This window comes from Thermobia domestica, chromosome 17, assembly GCF_964235325.1.
Source record: "Thermobia domestica chromosome 17, izTheDome1.hap1.1, whole genome shotgun sequence".
In the NCBI taxonomy this organism is placed as follows: Eukaryota; Metazoa; Arthropoda; class Insecta; order Zygentoma; family Lepismatidae; genus Thermobia; species Thermobia domestica.
Genome location: NC_137470.1, coordinates 173,725,360 through 173,749,285, shown reverse-complemented (window position 1 = coordinate 173,749,285; position 23,926 = coordinate 173,725,360). Strand labels below are relative to the sequence as shown.

Sequence of the window (23,926 nt, the reverse complement as noted above, 5' to 3'; positions counted from 1 at the left end):
ATTAATATATTCTGTATCCGAAGGTACATATTTCAGAATCCTAAGGTACTCATGCAACAATTTTTATAGCGGGAATTTGGCTACGCGCATATAATTTGAAGTACTTATCAACTACCTCACTCATTTGAAGTATAAAGTCGAATCGTCAGAATCAGAAATTGAACATATGACTATTGTATGTTTGCAGAATTAATTTTCGATAAACTGCAATAATACCGCAATAAACAGGGCTTAAGCCGGGTCAGATTTTCCTGTTCCACTGATTTCTATGAAGACAAAATCACAATATAAAATTTTCAGGTTGGCAAGTGCATTATTTCGTATCAATCTTCATACACTAAAAGAAATCCGTTAAACGCACAGTGGTATATTGTACAAATATACGGAATCCTTATGTTTACTACGGAAATCTCTATGAAGCATACATTATCCATATACTGCATAGTTACTGCTTTTTCCCTCTTAGATGTTACATCATGCCGTTGCGGGATGTCTGATATCTAACAGTCTTCCGTATATTACACATAGCTATATTACATACGACAGCTATATGTTATATACGTCCATTTGTATATGAGATCCTTACTGCGTATATACAGTCATACGGAAAGTACGTATAGATGGTACACTTATACGGAAAGTAATATAAAACATATGTTTCCAGTTATAAGTTTGCTGGAGGATGTTATATAAAGGCGTAGGTTAAGCCCACAAACTACAGGATTTATGCATATAACTTACATTTTCACGTACGCCACATGTTTTTTTCTCTGTGTATAACGGAAACTAAGAATCACACAACACAAATCCACGTTTAAATAAGAATGGAGCACAACACACAAATCACGTATTCCTATGAAGACACTTGACCATCTTTTAAATAACTCAATGCAGCCATGCACTTTTCATACCTCATTGTATCTCAGAGTATCCCGATAACATATGGCATAAAAAATTGAAATCTTTAAGTTTTACGTCCCACGGTTATGCCGACTAGGCTAAAGGAGACAGAAATGATTGAAATGGCGGAATGAAGAAAGTGATTGGAAACGGAAAAAATCCCGAGGAAATCAACGCACACGGTGTTTGTACATTGCGAAGTTCGCTTGGCACGAGCTGGGATCGAACCAAGGACCCCATGCACCAGAGGTGAACGCTTTACCACTGAACCACCGCGGCCCCAGGCATAAAGATGTTTATATAATTAAACAAAATACATATATTGTACGAAAATCATATAAACTGGTCTTACACATACATATGAGACACAGGGGCGCAAATAATCAACTTTTTTTTTGTATGAAACATGAAACACACTTTTTTGTTTACTTATTCCTACATTAAAAGAAAAACAAGTCCAAAATAAGACCAAAATATTTACCTATAGTCCATTGCTGGGGTAATATGCATCTTATTGAAAGTTTATTCTTATTCTGTGTCATTTTTCCACACTGTAAAATAAATCATAGATAAATTTGCAAAAAACGGTGACAATCTGTTAGCCAAGCCTCTATGTAAATCAACTTACACATATAAAGTAAAATTACTAATATAAAATGGTGTAAAATTACATTTTTATCAATAAAAATATTTTTTCTTATAAATTTACTGTAAATTTGTAAAACAAGCAGTAAATTTTGTAATTTAATCTAAGGAAATGTATATTAACTTAAAAATGAAGGGTAAATGATTTTGCATTCATATTTGATAATTTAAACTACAGATTTTTTTCAGTGCAGCAAGGCTTCTTTACTAGGAAAAAAGTCACCAATCACAATAACTTTCTGGCTGCCATAACATCATTAGTAATTTAGCAAATTTATGTGTGAACTGTATGTATCCTTGTCGCCAACAGTGCCTTTAAATCGCCGTGACGGGTATGTGACCGCGCAGTACTCCAAGGAAGGAATGGTTGCATAAGAATTTGTGATTTATTTTCAAGAGATTTTATTTTGACTGGAGAAATAACGTAGGTATAGGGAGTAAAGGCACAGATTTGAAGCATGAGTGCACTGTCATCCCTGAAAAGATCTGTAGACATGATGAAGAAAAAGAAGTACGATATCTATAAGATCTAAGTAATGGTAGGAGTTGATTAAAGGACATGTAAAAGAGTGAAAGAGAGATCTAGAAATCTAAACTTTTACGAAGTCCTAGAGAGGTAAAAATGTAGTTAAAAACTTCAAAAGGAATCACGTAATTTATATTATATTCTAATATACTTATTTCAGCATCCAAACATCTCTATCCAGGATTACGGGAACGGATAACGGATAATGGCGACTTTAGCGGTGACTATCTATAGCCCATATCCCGTATGTACGAAATTTTTAAAAATCTGTTCTTAACAACAGATAGCTAGAGCAATTTTCTTGGCTGAGTTCGTTAATACAGTCAATCCGTTAACATTCTCACGAATAACGATGGCTTCACATATTCCGCTTAAAATCAATAACAATCCCTAGTTTGTATGCAACCTGTACAGTGGCAAAGGAATGTTGGTTGCCTATAATAAAGGATATGTAGCTTCTTGGCTGAAATTATCTTGGCTGAGTTCGTTAATACAGTCAATCCGTTAACATTCTCACGAGTAACGATGGCTTCACATATTCCGCTTAAAATCAATAACAATCCCTAGTTTCTATGCAATCTGTACAGTAGCAAAGAAATGTTGGTTCTCTATAATAAAGGATACGTGGCTTTTCTTACTGAAATTATCTTGGCGGAGTTCGTTAATACAGTCAATCCGTTAATATCTTATGGATAACGGTGATTTTGAAGGCTGCTATCTATATCCCTTACATATATATTTCACGCGATCCTTTCTATTGTCTTCAGCAAAGTGTATTCCAATTGCGACCATTATTCTCCACTACACAAACACATTAAAATCATTCCATACTAATTGTTTTCGAAAGTCGTATTATCAAGTGTTAAATCTCTTGAGAAATATGTAATTTCATTTCATTTCATTTATTTACTCCATCTAACCAATACACGGTATTTGGAGGGTTCAGTTCACATGTACATAGTACTTATGTAAGACTATAAAACAAACATATGAATTACAGAAGTGATTATACATATAGATGAACAATTTTACGTTGTTATACATATATTTCTAGATATTCTTTAACAATAAAATTCTTTCTATCTTAGATACGTGTCTAAATTTTGTTTAATTTTTTTTAAAAGATTTTCACCATTTTTTTGTGATTGAGCAAAGCATTGAATATTTTATTTGCCATATGTCTGGAGCCCTGTTGTACCAGTGATAGTCTAGTAAAATAATACTTTTTATTTTGATCTCTAGTATTGTAATGATTATCTTTTCGCTTCATCTTCATTTTATGTTAGACTGAAAACGGATGCTTTATATTTATAAATAGATGGAACTGTTGATATCCTTAACTTTTTAAAATACAATTTGCGGCTTGTTGTGTAATGTAAGTTTGCAATGGTACGGATGGACTGTTTTTGTTTAATAAATAAAGTTGCTTTCAATTGCGTTACCCCAAAATAGAATTCATGCTTTATGATAAGACATATGAATCCATTGTAGATTTGTATTAAGCCATTTAAAGTTAATGTGTCTTTTAGCACACTTACAAGGGATGTATGCGAACCGTGACAGCAAGATATTTATGAAAGTTGGTACCCTGACTAATTGGGGATCGGTAATCATCGTGGTGATAGTCACTAGGTGCGGAATTGCCTTGTTTACCCGATACGTATAATACATATACCAAGCAGTGGGCGGGTGAGGCTGCGCTGAGTTATACCCCAAAAACGCCGGGAAAAGGCACGAAATGGAAAAGGTATGAATGTAACTGATACCTACGGGAGGGGGCATGTGGCCAAGAACACGGCAGTAGTGTCACACAAGCAGCGTTGCCATCCCAACACAAACTTAGTTTTTCAAATAGAACGTATACCATTTTGTCGCATTAAAACAATTGGCATAAAATGAGAAAGAATAAGCAAAAGATGGATTATCGGTGTTGCCAAATAACGGAGATATGAGATATCATGGAGTCCGTACAATGAAACGAACAAATATACAATAACATCAAAACTGCAGAAGGAACAAATGTACAGTAGGAACTAAACCACAGCATGTACAGCATCAAGTGACTAACAGACTCGATATGTCGTATCGAGCGTGCGGCTATGGCGGGAAATGTACGTATTTTGTTATACTGTCTATAGCTGTTCTGTTGTAAGTATTGGCGTATTATGTTAAAATATTTTGCGCCTGTATATTACTGGTAACCTGAATGCAGTGTGTTTTATCTTCATCGTTGTCTCGCATACTAACGTTTCCTATACTCTCGACTGACGCCTATCACAAGTTATTAATCTTGGCGAATTGATTCTGACGTACTTTCTTGTCACAGATTTATTACCTTTCGTGCCACAGATTTTCTGTACTCTTTTCAGGCGCTACGCCTTCGTTTCTGTGGTTTGAAAGGCATGCAGGGTTTTATGCAGTGTTGCATCCCCAAGACAGTTCGTTTTATAGCTCTCGAGGACGGTTTGGGATATCGATTCCACACAAACGCCATTGGAATTGCTACACTACAGGAATATTGCTCTTCACATTTCCACATTATGTCACATGGGACTACTTCTTTCTACGGCTTTTTTAACATATGCCCTTTTTGGGTGAAGCTTGTATCAAACCCGTTAGTCACTGGATGCTATGCATCCTGTATCATACTCTTTACTGTACATTAGTTCCTCCTGCAGTCTTGTTGTTTTTGTACATTTGTTCGTTTCTCTGTACGGACCCCATAATTTTTCAACTTTAGAGCATCATATCTTCCTTATTTGACAACACTGATAATCCAAATAGATAAAATATAATCAAAAAGTGGAACAAGAGTTCTCTAGACAATATTATTTTACATGAGATACCGTTGTCGGGACTCACTTATCTGCTTTCGATTCCCAGCCATTTAGAAAACTGGTATTTATTTTCGCGTTTCTAAAAGGGTGCAAACGGAAATCTACTAGGTGACTCTTGATAACGGTACCTCATGCAAAATGATATTCTCTAACGCGCTCTTGTCCCACATTTTTATTATCTTTTATCTATTTGAAGCTATCACATAATTACTGTAAAATTAGCGGTATTTTAATTTCACAGTCATTAGGCCTCTTAACATATCGGCACAGTATGCCAGAGGTCCCGGGTTCGAGTGCGGTCCAGTCAGTCGCTTTCTCATTCTTTGCGTTAGAATTCATACCTATAGACCATTTAGTGTGCAAAATAAAAACAATCGGTTGTTCCCTCCTTTCACTAGTTATATATGAAATCAGAATCGTCATAAGATGATCGGTATATAGACAAAGGATTGTCCAATCACAGCAGGGGTCTGTGGTACAACGAACGTGATCCGAAATGAGAGAGCCGACCCCGAGAGTGAGTGGCTGTTCTGGAAAGCAAACTGAATGACGCAGTGGTTGCGGCACAGTATTCCGAATGTCCTGGGTTTGTGTCTCCATCTAGTGAGTCACTTTTCCCTCTTTGCGTTAATGGAACTTAGTTTTGTCTTATTTGCAAGTAAACCAATTATTCAGCTATGCACGAACGAACTAACTCATTCCCATTACTTTTTCTGGAAAACGAATCAGAAAATACTGTACCTCTAGAGAAATATAACAAGTATTATCTTTGGCAGAAGGCTGTTGTGGCCTATTAATAAAAGTTCGTAAAACAAATCACTAGCCAGCTAAATTCGTCGATTTTTACATATTAAATTTAAGTAAAGAGAAATTGAAAACTATGTTCTTTTCCCTTATTACAGTTATGGAGTTCAAACCGAAGGAATAATCGAAGAATGGAAGCGTCTAGCACCTAAGCCAAAGAAATATCGATTTCTAAGGAATAAATATTTGAGATGAAGGATCAATATTGGTCAAACTTAAAAATGTCTCAGGTTATTTTAGTTATGAAGATTACGTGGTCAAACTTAAAAATGTCTCAGGTTATTTTAGATATGAAGTATACGTGGTCAAACTTAAAAATGTCTCAGGTTATTTTAGATATGAAGTATACGTGGTCAAACTTAAAAATGTCTCAGGTTATTTTAGATATAAAGTTTACGTAGGGAAATCCATAATCAAGTAGCGTAAATTATTAAAATACCAGTTCGTTAGTTTCTTGTGTAAAAAGTGCCTAATTTCAGTTCGTGATGATATGGTCCCATCGTTTGTTCAGGTTTCCTTTGTTCAAATACAATGTTGGTATTTTTGTCCTTAGGAAAAAGCACTGAAAAACTATCCTGTCAATGAGTGATGGGCTCCTATGTAGAACTTGAATGTCACGATCTTGTGACTACCTTGCAGATGGCTGGATAAAAGAAGGTTCCTGCATTTTTATATCCATAACACTAAAGTTCCTTTGACTTCGTAAAGACCGAAATCCTTCAGCAATATAAATTTAAATTCATTAGACACCATACGTTTGCAGATGAATATATCCTGAATTATAGGGAAAATGGAGACGTATCAGAACTCACTTCTAAATTCAAGAACATTCACAATAATTTGAAATTTACCTAAGAAGAATAGACTGTATTATCTTGAATTTTTAGTCCTACGCATTTACAGAACTAACAAATTCCAAACGTCAACTTACAGGAAGCGTACGGCATGTGACACTACCTTCTCTACAACAAAAATAACTTATTTCGTTAAAATTAATGTATGCGAGATCATGATGTTAAGAGCTTTCACGAGCATTCCCCAGAAAAACGAACTGGTGAAACATTTCGACTCATACCAGGTTATCATAAAATCAGTATCGATGTTCGGAGAACTCAGGAGACATAACCACTTGACAGAATGCAACCAAACTTGGTAGGGGAGCATTTGAGTACATGCAGAAGAGATTGGTGTCAAAAATATAATTAGTTCCAATTTTTGCCACCAGAGGTAATTGTGGCGCTGTACAACACCAAGCAGGGTTGGCTGGTTTAAACCTTGGTTTAATCCAACTGTTTTTTTTTTTTCAAAAAAAACAACTGGTTTAAACCAAAAAAAAAAAAAAAAGATAAATGTTTTAAATCGTATGAACTTAATGGTGACGTTTCCACACATCAAACCATCCGCATTACGTTTATGTACTTTTCACCTTTTAATCAAGGGATCCTGTGTTCAATTCTCGGTCGAACCACAACCCATCTTTCAAGTGTAAACCAAGTAGCGATTCGAGGTGTTCCTTTAAGCGAAAGTTTTCTTTGTGATAACCTTGGTATTTCATAAGGATGTTAAGCCTAAACATATGAAATGAAACCAAATTATATATTTCTACTTGAATGAATGCCTGTTGTTTTATAAAGAAGCCGAGCTTGCCTCTTATTGATAGAAATTGGCAAAATTTATCAACTGTCTACGTAGCTTCCAACATCAACTTGGATTCGACTTTGTTTTAATTTTATTGAATGATATCTACATACCAAATTTGTAATTTGATAGCTCAGTTTTAGCGTAGTGATTATGATATGTTGACCTTAAAATTTTACATACAAATACATTTAGAGTGATAACAGGATTTTCCCAATGGCTAATGCGGGAGTTTCCCGATTTATATATAATTCTACTTGTGTAACTGATTATCTTTTTGTCCTTTTGAAATGACTCTTGACAATTATAATAACAAGTACGCCTATGTAAAGATCAGTACAACGTATTTTTATCAGGAGTCCTTCGTGAGTGAGTCGGCAATCGCATTTGTGACCAGTTTGTCCCGGTTTTGTGTCCAAATGGACAATTTCTCTTGGATGTAAGTGGAAAAGCGGTTTGGATTCCGCTTTAAGCTTATGTAACCCCTTCCAGCATAACCTTGTTGTTGCACAATAACACCAAGGCGAAACAAACTAATTTCTGTCCATATCTAATATAAATACATAGAGTAAATTATTTAAACCAAAAAAACCTGGTTTAAACCCCCTCAAAAAAAAAAAAAAAAAAAAAAAAAAAAAAAAAAAAAAAAAAAAAAAACGGGTTTAAACAAAAAAACTGTTTTTTTGGTTTTTTCAATAAAAAACCGTGGTTTTTGCCAACCCTGACACCAAGTAAGTGTACCGTGGAAGAAAGACGACACTAGTGATGGTAAATGATAAGAAAGGCTGTAATTACCTCTCCTGTGGGTCTCGTGGCATTGAATATCAACGCTATTAATACCCCGTGGTCAGTGGAGGATTTACGAGGGAGGGGGCTTTTAAGCTGAAGCGTCCCTTTAAAATTCTTGGGTATCTTATAAAAGCGAAGTTAAATGTTAGTCTTCCCTGTACCCATAAAATACAAGCTCCCTCCAAAATTCCAGGAAAAGATTAGTGTCAAATCTCACCTCGAGTGGTTATTGCGTTTCTGTTCAGTATTAAGTACGGTGAGTGTGGTGTGGAAGACAAATGATAGTATTGATATTCATTGAAAGAAAGATCATAATTATGCTCCCAGTGTGACGCCTGGCATTGATTTGTACTCCTATTAATAACTCCGAGGTATAGTGATGTGTTATGGGCGATGATGATGATGTGGGTTTCTGCCCATAGGCAGGTCTTTCACGTGAAGGCCCTGGGCAAGGAAGACGCGTGGTGACTAGTACCATATAGGATAATGATGACGTTCTAAGAACGGGACCTAGAGGTTAACATGGGATCCGACTCAAGTGTCTTAATCGGAAATTGAACCCGTGACCCCTTAAACACAAGGCCAAGAGTGTGGGAAGAAAAAAGAAGCAAACATCGGATCACCATCAATTCACTTCGGGCACATAGTGACACTCAAACCCGTATCACTGAAACACATGCGGGCGTGAGTAAGCACCTGGAGTGGTAATTACAGCCTTTCTTATTATTTAGCATCACCAGTATGTCTTTTTTTTTTTTTTCACGCTGCACTTACATGGCGTTGTACAGTGCCACAATTACGTCCGGAGGCAAAAATTGGAAATAATTTAGTTTTCTACACTAATCGCTTCTGCATGTTCCCAAATGTGCTCCTACCAAGTTTGGTTGCATTCTGTCAAGTGGTTGCGTCTCCAGAGTTCTCTGAACAGCGATACTTATTTTATGATAACCTGATATTTGAATGAGGAACTAAAAATGACCGTAACACAAACACCTGACAAAAATGAAGAAGAAGAAGAAGAAAAAAAAGAGACTAAGTACGTAATCTTGGAATCAATTTTCACATTTGATCAGAAATGCAAAATGAATATCCCTACCTCCATGGCCACGAATTTTTCATAAACTTAAAAATATTGCCACTACAGCAGATTTCAAATCTTTGTGAACGCCTTTGTGGCTAAGCGGTTAGCGTACGCGCCTTTGCATGAGACACCCAGATTCTGTTCCCGGCGGGAATTCATTTGGTTCGGATTGCACGTTAATCAGTAGGTTCCGTCTCATATAGCCTCACAGTGGCGGTTTTAGCGAGTAGTCTGAGTAGGCACAGGCCTACCCAAAAATTTTGAAATATATATACAGTAAACGCTAAAAGATACAATATATAGTAAATAATTTTGCATTATTTATATAAACGGTAGAAAATTATTTAACAAATATCATCAACCACTACTGTAAAAGTAATTTACTACTGTTATTAATCAATCAAATGTGTATGTATCCATAAGGGTGGAGCGGGTCTACCAAAAATTAAAATCCTAAAGCCGCCTCTGTAACCTCGTTACTGAAATGAACGTTAAACACAAAATCAACTCTGGTGGGCCGCGGTGGCTCAGTGGTAGAGCGTTCACCTCTGGTGCATGGGGTTCCAGGTTCAAACCCTGCTCCCGCCAAGTGAGCTTTGTGGTGGACAAACACCGTGTGCGTGGGTTTCCTCGGAATTGTTCCGTTTCCTCCCACTTTCTTCATCCACCATTTCATTCATTTCTCATCATCACCGTCTCCTTTAGCCTAACCGGCATAATTGTGGGACGTAAAACTCAAAGATTTCATTTCATTTCATTTCAAAATCAACTAAATTCAAATCTTCTCTCAAGTCTGGAAATTTCGACAAAACACATTTTTTTAAAAATAAGGATCCCCTTCTTGTCGGCAGCTTAAAAAGCAATAAGTGCTTATGACCAATACAATGTAGGCATTATTTTAAAAAATCGACTGTAGTTAAGGAATACTTAAGAGAGAAAAGGAGAGAAACCTTCTATCTTAAACTTATCCAGACATGTAAAAAGCATCTGTCACAAAATGAAGAACAATCAGGTTTTAAATTAGAGCTCATCCACATTGTCAAGATAGATCTCTAATTAGTTTTCGTAAGTAAAGAATCTATGGCTAAATTTGAAAAAAGGAAATTTAGACAAACAATGAGACTACATAATAACTAACCAAAATTGGGTACAAGTATCGGAGCCTGAAGGGGGACAGGGGGCGATTGGCTCACGAAGACAACTTAAATTTCTTAAGATTTTCTTCATACAAATAAAAAATACCAAACGTAATGTAGCAACCAGCGAGAGCCCCCCCTCCTCCCCCCGCAGCAGGAAAATTTCCTTCGGGCTCCCATGGGCACAAGTTACACAAGAAACTAATTAACTGACATGTTCATAGTTTTGGATACATAAAATAAGTTGAGAAAAGTTTTTTTTTTTTTTTTTTTTTTTTTTTTTTACCAATTCCTTGAAATCGATACTTCCTTGGCTTAGATACTGGGACACCTCTACTCTTCAATTGTTCCGTTGATTTGAATACCATAACCGTAGTATTAGAAACGAGCACTTTTCAGCTATTTTTTTTTTTTTTTTTTTTATCACAATAAAATTTAATTCTGAAAGATCTGATTTATTTAGCTGGTTGGTGATTGTTTTACATACACCTGCTAATAGGTTATTATATTGCTCTAAAGCAGTGTTGGGAAGTAACGTAACGCAAGTAACGCGTTACTTGTAACGCGTTACTTTGTAAGTAACATTTCCTAGTAACGCGTTACATTTTTTCCAAAGTAACTGTAACGGTAACGCGTTACAAATTTTTAAGTAACGTACCTAGTTTGCGTTACTTTTTTCGCGTTACATTTCGGATGAGTAACTACAATATATGTATTTTTTTTTTCGGAAACAAATGTTTCTTTCCTGTAAGTGAATTTCTCAGAATGAAACAATCGAGCATGAACTATGTATGTCAGTGACCGACAGTCACAGACACATAGAGAAACAGATAAGTTCGTAGTGCCACTTGCTGTTTTTTGAAGATGAGGACAGCCTTAGGGGAATCACGTGTATTGATTGCAAGCACCTGGGAGATTTTGTCTAGATTTTGACAGCATCAAATCAATACATTCAGTGAGTGAACTAGGAGTGCAATGATACCGGTAGTCTATTTTACTTTGATTGGTGTTGTTTTTATAAAGATGGAGAACGAAAATGTTACCGTTCGAACATTTGAAAGAATACTTTTTTTTTTCTTAAGAGCTGAGGATGATGGTGGACAGAATTTAAAAGTAAAGTATCTGAAGTGCCCCGGCGGAAAATATTTATGAACAACTAGGGTGCCATAATTAACGATTTACAGTATGGGGTTAATATGAATAAACTGTGTTTTGATGAGCACGCCTACTTTATTACTAGAAAATAGTTTGCTGATGGTATGTAATATTGGAGTTCTTTCAGATCAGTTTGCTTATCCTAGAGTCCCGTTGATTATAGAGTAGTGTAATGTTTCTCTATATTCTTTATTTTTAATTTTACATAACAACATTGTTATTATTATATAATTAGTTTAGCAGAATAATAATAAGCAACCATTTTTTCTAACGCATAGGGATGAATACGAGTCAAGCTAAAACTCAACTTAACTCGAATTCAAGTCGAGTTTCGAGTCAAGTCAAGGGTAATATCCTCGAGTCGAGTTCCGAGCCGATCAGTTTTTCGCGTCGAATTTCGAGTCCAGTCGAGTTCGATAAATGTCTCGTTCGTTTTAAGTCGTCTTGAAATCATGGCCTGATTACACTGGAAAACGAAAGCCATGGAATACTTTTAGTGTTGCTCACGAGAGGGGACACTGCTTGCATCTCGTCTCGTCTCGATAATGAGACCACAAGATATTTTTTATAACAAGCTCAGCTCGGGTCGGCTCAATTGAGAAGATGGCTCGAGCCGGCTTCCTTGGGGTGAACCATCGGTTCGAGCTGGCATGGTAGGGATTAGCCATTTGCTCCGTTCGGCTCAACTGAGCCGAGGGCTCTAGTCGAGTCGGTTGGGTGAGCTGTTGGCTCGGCTCACTTACATGGCACCTAGGAAGAATATTTTGCAGAAATATCTCCATGCCGTAAACGTCGCCAACACCTAGTGACCCACTTGCCGGTAAATGTCGATCGTTGATATAACAACGGGTCGTAGGATTGCCGCTAGCATGCCACTAGTGGCAGGGTTTCGCCGATTCGAAACAGATATCTTGAGTCAGGGCGTTAAAGTTACCATCGTGAAGCAACGAGGACTTCATTTTGGTCCACGCCCCTTCGATTCGTCCTGGAGAATTGCGAAGGGACCAACACGAATTATCGCCAGTTATGTGCATGCGGTTATTGTTCCTATTATATTACTTTTTCCTGAGGAATTGTTCCTAAAGTGAGCTCAAGTGTTCCTTATTATAAAATTACACGGCGAATGCATTTTATCTGATCCCCAAACGGTTATCGTCGAATATACACGGGTAAAGGAGCATTCTGATTGGCCAAATTAAAACGACTTCAACGATTTATCCCTCTACAAACGATGTTTTCTTTATCGCCTCCGTGGCGAAGTCAGAAGAACACGTAGCTAGCAATCATAAGGTTGGTGGTTCGCGCCCAACCTGGGGTACTTATTTTCACTTTTTTAAAAATGTTTTTTTAAACTCACTTCAATGTAAACGAATCATGCATATAGGCGATTTAACGTACTTTGGGGGGGGGTAATTTTGTGGTTCATTGATGTTCCGTCGCGTCTCTGCCGGTTGTGGGCCGCTGGTGGTATAATTTTCAAAACGAAGGTGGTGCCACCGCGGATCGTCGCTGCGGGGCCGCAACTTTCTGGCGAAATGTCGCTAGTTGCCCATCGGTAGTCCACCGACGCTTACAGTATGGGGATATTTCTTCGAACAACGTAGCTTTTTGAAAGAAATGCACTGAAGACTGCGAGAATTTATCGCTGGAACAGTCTGCGTCTGTATTTCACTTGGAATGCTTTACTTTTAGTATAAATTTGTCTTACAGGCTATGCTTGGGAATAAGTGTAACTTCTCACGATTATGCCCATTAGGCTAAGGGAGAGAATGATTAAAGCAAATGAATGATGATGGAAGAATTGGTGGAATGAGAAAGTGGGAGGAAATGGGAATATCCGAAGAAAACCCAGACACAACGTTGTCTACCACAAACTTACTTCTCCAGGGATAGAACCAGAGACCCCACGCACCAGAGTTAAGCGCTCTGCCACCGTGACCCCGACGCACACAGAGTATGTCAACCACAAAGCCCACTTGGCGCGAGCTGGGATCGAAACAGGGATCCCACACAGTAGATATGAACTCTACTTCTTAGCCAGCTTGGTTCCAATTTATCTTTCTCTAATGCGTAATGTGCAGTCTTGTTCAACAAATCTTGGCCACCCGCCTTGCTTTGGAAAGTCATACTTTGGGAACCGTATGTATTGAATTCTCTAAATAAAAATCTCAACTTGCCAAGGAAGATCCACACTTGCTTACTTTCGACTGTAGGTAAGAGTACAGTGCTTTTCACAGAGATGGGAGCAGCTACGACACCAGAAGGGACAAGGTGGTGGGCGCCACCGTTGGCTACGTCTGCTTCCTTGACTGCCCCTTCGCTCAAATTTAGTATTATCATGTTGTTCAAGGTCAACTATCCTTTCTGGTATAAGAAAAAAAAAAAAAAACAGATGGCCAGTTAGATGTGTCTGCTCCTCCGCTTGCCTCCCCCAAAATCAAAGATGGCATCATAACTGGATGGGTGGCCAGGTTTTCTTGAACAGTACTACACAACTGCATGACATTGAAACATTTCCAATTATACTTGACGCGGGGTGGAGTCGGAGGAAATTCTCCACTGACATAAGATTTACGCGTTTTTAATTAGCATACAATTGATTAATATATATATATATTGAATGACTGATAATTCGATGCATTCCTTGCAAAGGGGATGTCAGGGCTCATAGTGGTTTGGTCTCTTGTAAATAGTTGAAAAGTGACCAAAATCACACGAAAAAGTGACCATAAAGTGACCAAAAGCACACGAAAAAGTTACCAAACTCTCATCATGCCCCTTTTTTCCTTTGTCAATTTCTCCATGATCTCTGTTGTTTTGTTTCATCTTTACTTCTTCTTTTTGAGCTTCCTCCTTTCTTAGGTTTTTTAAATATGCTTTGTAGTTACGGTAAGCAGACTTAGCAGATGTAAGAAGCTTCTGAGTAAGTAGAACCAGTTCTGCCCTATTTCCGAATTTCTTCATCCCAGACATTATATTTAACTTAGCATTGAGGGTTCTCAAAACCATGAAATATTCAAATTCATCACCTACTCTTAAGAAGAACATACAAGAAGCATAACACAAGACGAACATGATGAACCACATAAACACACACACACAACGTTGAGCGGAGCGTTAACTATTACGAGAGAAAACTAAAAGACTATTATGCAGGGTGCGAAATCATTTGAAAATGGTGGGGGGGAAGAAGTTCAGCGATCCACACTAATGCTTCGTGGAGCCTCCAAAAAATTGAAATATTAATGGATTATTATTATTATTGTTATTATTATTATTATTATTATTATTATTATTATTATTATTATTAATAATAATAATAATAATAATAATAATAATAATAATAATAATAATAATAATAATAATAATAATAATAAATGTTCAAACTAGTCGTAATTGTTATTTAAAAATACTTTAATGTTATTTATTAATTTAACCAAAATTGGTAACTTATCTACTGCATTTAATATACACTTCGGTGCGTATGGTCCAGGGTTAGACTCTAGTGGGAGCACAGTACCCTTGGGTTTACCATTATATTGAAGATTACATTCTTGAAAATAGCAGTAGAGATATATAAGTCAGAAATAATAGTCCCTGAGAACCGATGTCCTAACCAAGCATTAGAACTACTAACTTGAAGCGCTCCACCTGGCAAGCCATAGATCCTCATGAGCTGTAGAGTCAGAGTATAGTTTTTACTATTATTTATGAAATTCTTGTTTCTTCGCTACGTACGTAGTGTTTCAGTTTGGTCGTTCAGATATACGGTCACCTTTGTAAGTCTAAATAATACTATGTATCTATATTGTATTATTAGCAAGAATATATTATTATAAATAATGATTTCAATACAAATACTTGATAGACAACAAAAAGCCGTGTTGCCTCAGTGGTAGAGCGCTCACCTCAGGTGCGTGGAATCATCGGCTGGATCCTAGCTCGCGCCAAATTCTGCTTGTGGTATACAAACAATTGTGTGGGGGTTTTCTCGGGGTCCTCTCGCTTCCTTCCACTATCCTAATCAACCATTATAATTCATCTCATCATGAAAATGCAAAACATAAATCACACGAAAAAGTCACATTACTTCCCCAAAAAGTAACTTTTAGTGACAAATTTGAAAAAAAAAAATAACTTTTAGTGACCAACTTGAAAAAAGTAACTTTTAGTTTTTTTTTTTTTTTTTTTGTTTTTTTTTTAAGTGGCTCGCTATGAGCTCTGGGACGTTCTACAAGTACTTTGAAACATTTTCACCTATACGAAAACCGGGAGTCGCAAATCAATGTTTGAATAATATGCACATTTGAGATTTCTTTGAAATATGTCGGGTAACGAGAGGTGCACAAGAAAGTTTTACCCTTACTCACTTCCACATACCATAGAGCGATGAAATGTTGCATGTGTAATCCTCCATACCTATGTAGGTCATGTAGTAATGTACATATCGTAACTTTACACTGTTGCTATGTTATAGGTCCGAACGTGAAGTAAGGCGTAGTGTCCGAAATCTATTACTGTATATATATATACAGCAGCGGATCCAATATATGATCAAGGGAGGAGCTAAAAAACAGTTTGCTGCTTTATCAGTGTAAAGAACGTAGGATTGAAGCCCATTTTATCCAATGTACACCTGAGCGTCAAGGGGCGTTATAGGGGCTATTGCCTCCCCTCATGCTTGACGCTCAGGTATACACTGGATAAAATGGGCTTCAATCCTGCTTTACACTGGATAAAGCTGCAAACTATGGTTAAGCCCCTAACTTCATCATATCCTGGATCCGCCACTATATATATATATATATATATATATATATATATATATATATATATATATATATATATATTCTTCGCATGGATCAGATAAAATATCTATGTAAACGAACTGAACAACGAAAGGAAAAAATATTGATCATTTTCTGCTAATTTTACATGTCCCGGTAAACGTCTCCTGAGACCCCCTGCTTCGATTTTTTTTTAAAAGGTGGCCTAGGTCTGGGGCTTGGACCAAGGTACCCGTGACCAAAATTTTGTAACTCTCGGTAAACTCGTCTGGTCCCGAGGCTGCACACAGACACACAAACAGTTTATTTTATTCATATTAGATTAAATAAGATATTAGATATAAAATTCAGGCAGGGGTAATTGCCGCCTTTGACCTCCCAAAATGACGTCCCTAATCTACTTTGATATATTTGTGAGTCACATTTTTACCTTTTACATCGATAAATTTCTTAATCGTTGATCTTTCTTCGCCAATTAACGGATTCTATCTGTAAATTTCACAAAAAATTAATTGCCATATCGTGAATGTGCATGAGTAATATATATATATATATATATATTTTTCATATATGAGATGTTGGAGAACTTACAGAGAATTCGCAGCGTTCTTTGCTTACGGGAGCATGTGTTTCTTGACGGTGTATGGGTCGTGCTACAGCATAGATACGCACGTACATCTCTCATTTATAAAACATGGAACGAACACACACACAGTACTATTTACGACTGATTACAAATTAATTATGTTATTTTATTTATTATTTACTACCAAAGAGAAAATAACAAATAACCTTGTTTTTTCTCTGCTATTACTTACATCGACAAACGATAGGAAATCAGGCCTAACACGCCATAAACAATATGGGATAGTCTGCGAAATAAAAAGTCTTTCCTTACCAACTAAATGAAATGAAGATCAAAATAGTTTTACTATTCCATATATTAAGATTAGATCCTTAATCTAAGCTAATTCTTACCTTGTGACAATTGCAGCAACTTGCACGATCTTCTTCGCAGCACGTCTATTGAAGACCAGGGTTTTCGTCTGCAGATTGCACTTAAGAGTTGCCAACTACATCATACAAAATTCCGCCAGAATTAATTCCATTAGAAACAAGTTGAGAATGCTCCAAGCTCATTGCCAGAACGAACGTTAAAAGAATTAATTTTTCTTATTAAGTTCTACAGGCTTTAGACCAATTCTTATATGTATTTTATTATTATACTCATTAAACAATTCTTGTAATATATCTATGTATTTATAATTTCCTCGAGTACTAGATTTTTTCCACATGTTTTGTTTAAGAGTTCTACGATATGTTGTTTTACGAAGACACATGCTGAAAATGGAGGGCTCAAAACTGAAAAATTCGCAAAATATCATTCCTACGACTTACGGTTCCCGAGATATGGCTCCCTAAATCTCCCGAGATCCTAAGTTTTTTGGCCAATATCTGGGGAACGGTTGTGACAGTTGCTATTACGAACCAATTAATTAGTAAATCATTTATTCTTTTATTCTTTAGTGCACATTTTGAAATATATATATAAAATGAACAATCTGTATTTCTGTTTTTCTTGAAACATATTTTCTTTATTCGCTTTCCATCAGTATCCAACCTTTCAGCGGTAAAGAAGACACCTAAGGTTTTTATTTATTACGACCACCCACAGCCAGTGGACACACTCAAGTTTTATTGTAAAGTTAGACAATTTGTCTAGAAGGAGAACCTACACAATAGCTCTCGTAGGAATGAGGGATATTCGCAAACACATGATAAAACGAAAGGAACCTCATCGCCTCGATACTGCAAGTTAGAAGTCCATTTTAACATATTTTATGAAGATAAAAAGGACAAAGCATAAACAACAACCTATTTCGGCAGATTTTAAAATTTTAAAAGTAGAATTGGCAGAACATATATTCAAAAAGAAATAAATACCGTTGCAAGGTACTCAAAGAAAGTTGCGAGTTTACATCTCATAAACACACATATACACTTAGGAAGAACATAGGAACTTGAGTGTTGCAAGTGGTGAATAAAAGTGGTAAATATTATCGAGGATTAAGTTTCAACATGGAAATCTGCTGGAAGGTAGGACAAAACCTTTGTGTATTAATTTTTCAATTTGGAACTTTTTGCCGCATTATTGTGGACGATCACATCCTCTGAACTTGGCCAAACTCATCAATATGCCGAGACGTGAATTGAATGGTAGTAATCCGACATTGGCGGACCAAACAGTTATATTTATTATTACTACTATTTTAAAGAAGCTAGAACTGAAAATGATATTTTAAAATTTATTTGTGTGATTAACTTTTTCATTTTAACAATTCACTATTCACACAGCTAATTATTATTATTAGATTCCGAGAATTTTCTTTTATATTCTAGATCAGGGGCGTCATTTCAGACTTTGCTTGAGGGAAGCAAGGGCACCACCGACACAAGACTTTCACGTCTTGTAATATTATATTAGTTATTAGACTATATTATATTATCTTAGTAATATAATACTATATTATACTATGTTACTATACTATATTGTATTAGTAGACAATCGATTAAAGTATGTATTCTTCAAACTCTTGGGGGGAGGGGGGGCAATTGCCCCCTCCTGCCCCCCGTAAATGACGCCCCTGTTCTAGATGTTATTTCTGTTTGCTCATTCAAAAATGCAATATGTAGAAAATTTGGTGACAGTATAAAAAGTTAGATTATTGCACGACAAGATTAATGTGTCGATAAACCTTTGCTGTGCAAGTATTAACTAGGTGAATGATCTTTACGTCGTTGGGTGTTTCTAACAAAAGATCTTTTTATTTACCAAGTACATTCATGTCCAAAATTATTGTCGCATGCCTATAAATGTTTATGCAGGAATACAATTTGATAACGAATTCGCCCGGTATTTCTTCTAACGTTGGTATGTGTATAATCGGCAAAGACATGTATTTGGCAAATTTGATGTCAAAAGAGCAGTAAATAAGAACAATAAAACGAAAATAAAACTTTCTTGTTCATTTAGCAACATTTTGTTTTACTCATCCTAATTTTCGTATTTATAATTCTTTTCCTATGAAATTTACCATAAATATACATTTTCCGATTATACACATAGTATCAGTATTAAAAGTACCCTGGAAAATCATTATCCAATTACATTCTTACAAGAAGACAGTTATAGATACAAGAAGACAGCGACAATCATTTTGGACATCAAATGAAATTAAATTTTTGAGTTTTACGTCCCATGGTTATGCCGGTTAGGCTAAAGGAGACGGTGATGATGAGTGATGAATAACATGGTGGAATGAAGAAAGTGGGAGGAAACGGGAGATCCCCGAAAAAAACCACGCACACGGTGTTTGTCCACCACAAAGTTAACTTGACGGGGGCTGGGATCGAACCCGGGACCCCAAGCACCAGAGGTGAACGCTCTACCACTGAGCCATCGCGGCCCCACATTTTGGACATGAGTGTACATACTCAAGGGTTCGTAATTGTCAGTTAGAAGGCGAATGTATTCTGATTGCTGGATATATATTTCATGAGTATTGACAGAGTGTGCCTAAATTGAACGAGAGAAAGTATATATTCTTGTCCCAAGCATTTAAATAGAGAAAAGTATCGTTACGATAAATACTAACTCGTAAATAAACAACTAAAAAAAGACATCTGTCTGCGTAAACGCCGCGAAGACAGATCTTCATAATTATGGAGTAAAATATTGCGCAAAGTAAAACAAACAAATACAAGATACAAGCGTTTAGAAAGAAATATTGGCCAAGTTAATTATAAATCTTTATATCTAAATACATGTGTTCTAATAATCATTGTACAGTGGTGGATCCAGAATATGATCAAGGGAGGGGTTAAACCATAGTTTGCAGCTTTATCCAGTGTCAAGCAGGATTGAAGCCCATTTTATCCAGTGTATACCTGAGCGTCAAGGAGGAAGGCTATAGCCCCTAGAGCCCCCTTGGATCCGCACCTGATTGTGTATATATCATATGACTATCTATTATATGTGTCCAAGTATATATGATTATGTTTGTTTTTATATTGTGAGGTGTTTTTTAATTATTATTATTGGATATTATTATTATTTTAGATCTATATACATGTGTAGAGAATTTCCAATATAAAGTAGACAGTTAAATTAGTGCACTGTTCAAATCAAAACATTCACTATCATTTCATCTTTAATTAATCTAAATAATAGTCATGACTTGCTAGCATTCAAAATCATTTAATTTGCCCATCTACGTCAATTATCCATTTCTCTAGCATAGATATTCCCCTACTTTCTACTCGTATAGTTAATAAATGAAATGCTGTCTCATGGACCAAATAAATTGCGCACAATGAAGTTATATAAGAAAAATAAAATAAAGATACCATCTAAAAATACTTAGAATCTTCATCGTTAGAAAGTGAAAAATAAGAAATATTGTTTGTGATTTATATAATAAGTAGGGCAACCCAAAAGCATAAAAAGCATACCAGCAATTTACACATATGTTTGGTACCTTGAACATGGTTGTGGTTGTCTAAGAGCAAGGTGACCAGACGTCCCGTTTTAGCCGGGACAGTCCCTTATTTTCAACCGCTGTCCCGTTTTTTTCTGATTCACAAACGGGACGCCTAAATGTCCCGTTTTTAAGCAAACATGACCCAGGTGTCCCGTAATTATTATTCAAAATATAAATGGTCAATGCTAATTCTACACTCTTCCGTACCAACAGTCATTGGGAGGGGAGCGGATCCAGAAGGGGGCGATCGTCACCCCCAGAAGAGGAAACTTTTTAAATTTATATATATAAATAAAACTCATCCCAAAGTTTTGAGCCCTTAAAAGTAGCAGTATGGCAATCCACCTCCCCCCAGAAGTCGGTCCCCCTCCCCTGCATTGGGAAGGTTCAGCTGTGCCTAGAACTTCTGAATATTCAAATGAGAATGGTGTATTCTGTGGTTCAAGTGGGTATTGAGTGGGAATTCTGAGTGTTGAAGTAGTTAAAAGTATTGTTGGGTAGTACTTAAGTTAGAAACGCCGTGTTATTATTCTTACTTGTGTATTTTGTAAATTGAAAACACCGCTGAGTCCCAAAATGCAATGTGGAAGTCACCTCTCCCCCCACCCTCGTTGCCGATTCGTATGCGTCCCGTTTTTTAAAGTAAAAGTTCTGGTCACCTTGTCTAAGAGTCCAGAAGATACTAACTTTAAAAGCATAATAAAGCATAATTTTAGAACATAAAGCATAAAGCATAATTTAAAATATACAGCACAATTTTGGAAAATTCTGTTTAACTACAAGTTTAACATACTGTATTAATATCTTTTAAAACCAATATTTACTATGGAAAATCATTGAGAATATAACAATGCAACAATGCAACGCTTATTTTTATTTCCGTAAACTTTTCGGTGTAATCCTTTGATGTGGAGCAAAGGAAAAAGGAAAAGAAGAAAACTTTCCGCCAACAATGAATAGTACACAAGAACTCCACACTACATTGTTATATGTACCTCTTGAACTTGAGCACTTTCTGTACTTTTTGGTGGCATCTTTTAGCTTCCCTTTCTGTATATATGCATCTCTAAGGCGCACACAAGAGATAAAAAAAAAAACTGACTCGAAATTAAATGAAATCTTTGAGTTTTACGCCCCACGATTATGCCGGCCAGGGTAAAGGAAACGGCGATGATGAGAAATGAAGGAAATGGTGTAATGAAGAGCAAAGCATATCTCTTTACAGTGCATTAAGTAGAGCATAAAATATTAATAAATAGATCAAGATACTTAGAATATTTAATGTATAGTAAATATTATACATTATACAAGATTAATGTAAAACAATGACTGAAATTAACAATAAAGCATAATTTAATAAAAAAAGCACAAACAAAAAATAAAGCATAATGTGGGTTGCTCTAATAGCTATTACAAGAATGGTAAAATTGTCATTAAATTCAACCCATTGCTATTTAAAGATATTGGTTATTTTTTTTTAACAATATAAGAAATAGGAATCCTTCAGATTCTTCAGTCGTGTTTCATGTTTTCATTTTCTTTATTCAATGACATTTGTCTTACCATCCATTTCAGCTTGAAATGCATATGTCATTTCATTTTTTTTTATTGCTGTTCAAGTTAAATTTTACTAGAAGTTTGGATAATTAAAAATTTATTACTGTTACCTAAACTTTGTGTTAAATTGTTGTTACAAAAACGATTCAGATTTCCCAACCTATTCTAGGCCAAGTAGAGAATTTTCTTACAATATTGTTTCATAATAATTGGGAAACTAGCTGAGCTGATCCTCACAGATAAAGTTAATATTTAATTTTCAGTTCTACATTCACTTAAATTCTTTTAGTCTGATTACTAAATTAATTGATGCAATAATTTGACTTGCCTACCAGAGTGACAGCCAGTACAGCTGTTTCCCATTAGTACTACTATAGTGACTTTGTTTCTGCTATGTAGCAAGTGCATATATTTTGGAATACCTACGTATTTGGTGTAAATACGTACTAATTAACTACGCACCTCTTTTCCTAGCGCTCTGGAGTACCGTATGGGGAAATAGGATTATGCAAATCAATGCATGTAAATTCAAATTACTACTTATTACTTGCCAGGGCAAAGAACATAATTATATGCAAAAGCAATTTGTATATTCGTAAATAGTACTGGAGGAACCCGAACACAATTTTAATGTAATTATTCAAATAAATTCAAAACCAAGACTGGAAATCAAATTTATCGTGTCATAAATTCCTTCAACCATGGCTGTGAAGATAGAGCCACACACAGTGCAGTGCCGTGGAAAATCAGCTCAAGGGGCGAGAGTATACGACGGCGCCCCAATACATATATTCCAAGTAATTTTTCCTATCTTTTTCCTTTTTCTCTCGATTTTTGCGCCCCTCTTACTTCGGCGCCCGGAGCCGTTGCTCCGCTTCCCCCCCCAGGGCACGGTACTGGACACACAACACTAATTCAAGCAGTGATTTCAAGTTTTCATATCCAAACGTCGCTTTAAACAGTGGTGTTATTCTAATTTTGTAACAACCGGTCCTGTATATATATAGGCGGCGGTTGGACGTTAAGCGTGGGAGGGCAAGACATGATCTGAATATTTGCATATAAATGTTAATTTTCCTGCTTGTTTCTAATATTTTGTTTGACGAAAGGTTGTATAAGTAATAGGATACTATCTTTTTCAGTTAAAATACCGTATATAATATTTCATATTTTATTAAGTAAATTGACAAGAGCAACGCCAGTAGGTAGTAGCCCTTTGTACTCTTAAACAACAAAAGAGATTTGATTCCTTGCTCATGAACATCTTAAAACTCTGTCTGGAAAACTGTGTGATCAGATTATTGAATAACAAATTTGCAAAACAAATAAATAGAAAGGATAATATTAATCATAGTAAAAAATAATGATGCTTGTTTTGCAAAAGTCATATTGAAACAGGGATTAATGAACAACTTAATTTTTAATTCCACACATGCTATTAAATGTATGTTATTACTCTTAGAAAATGAAAGACAGTAAATGCTACAAGCATACGCTACGACATTTAAAGAAATATTTGCTTTTGCAACT

At 36.0% G+C, this 23,926-nt stretch overlaps 1 protein-coding gene across 1 annotated transcript in view; it reads right to left on the bottom strand.

Moving 5' to 3' along the window:
• The window catches only part of LOC145674240 (uncharacterized), an 89,163-nt gene that overhangs the window by 41,557 nt on the left and 23,680 nt on the right, over nt 1-23,926 (bottom strand). The window lies entirely within an intron of this gene.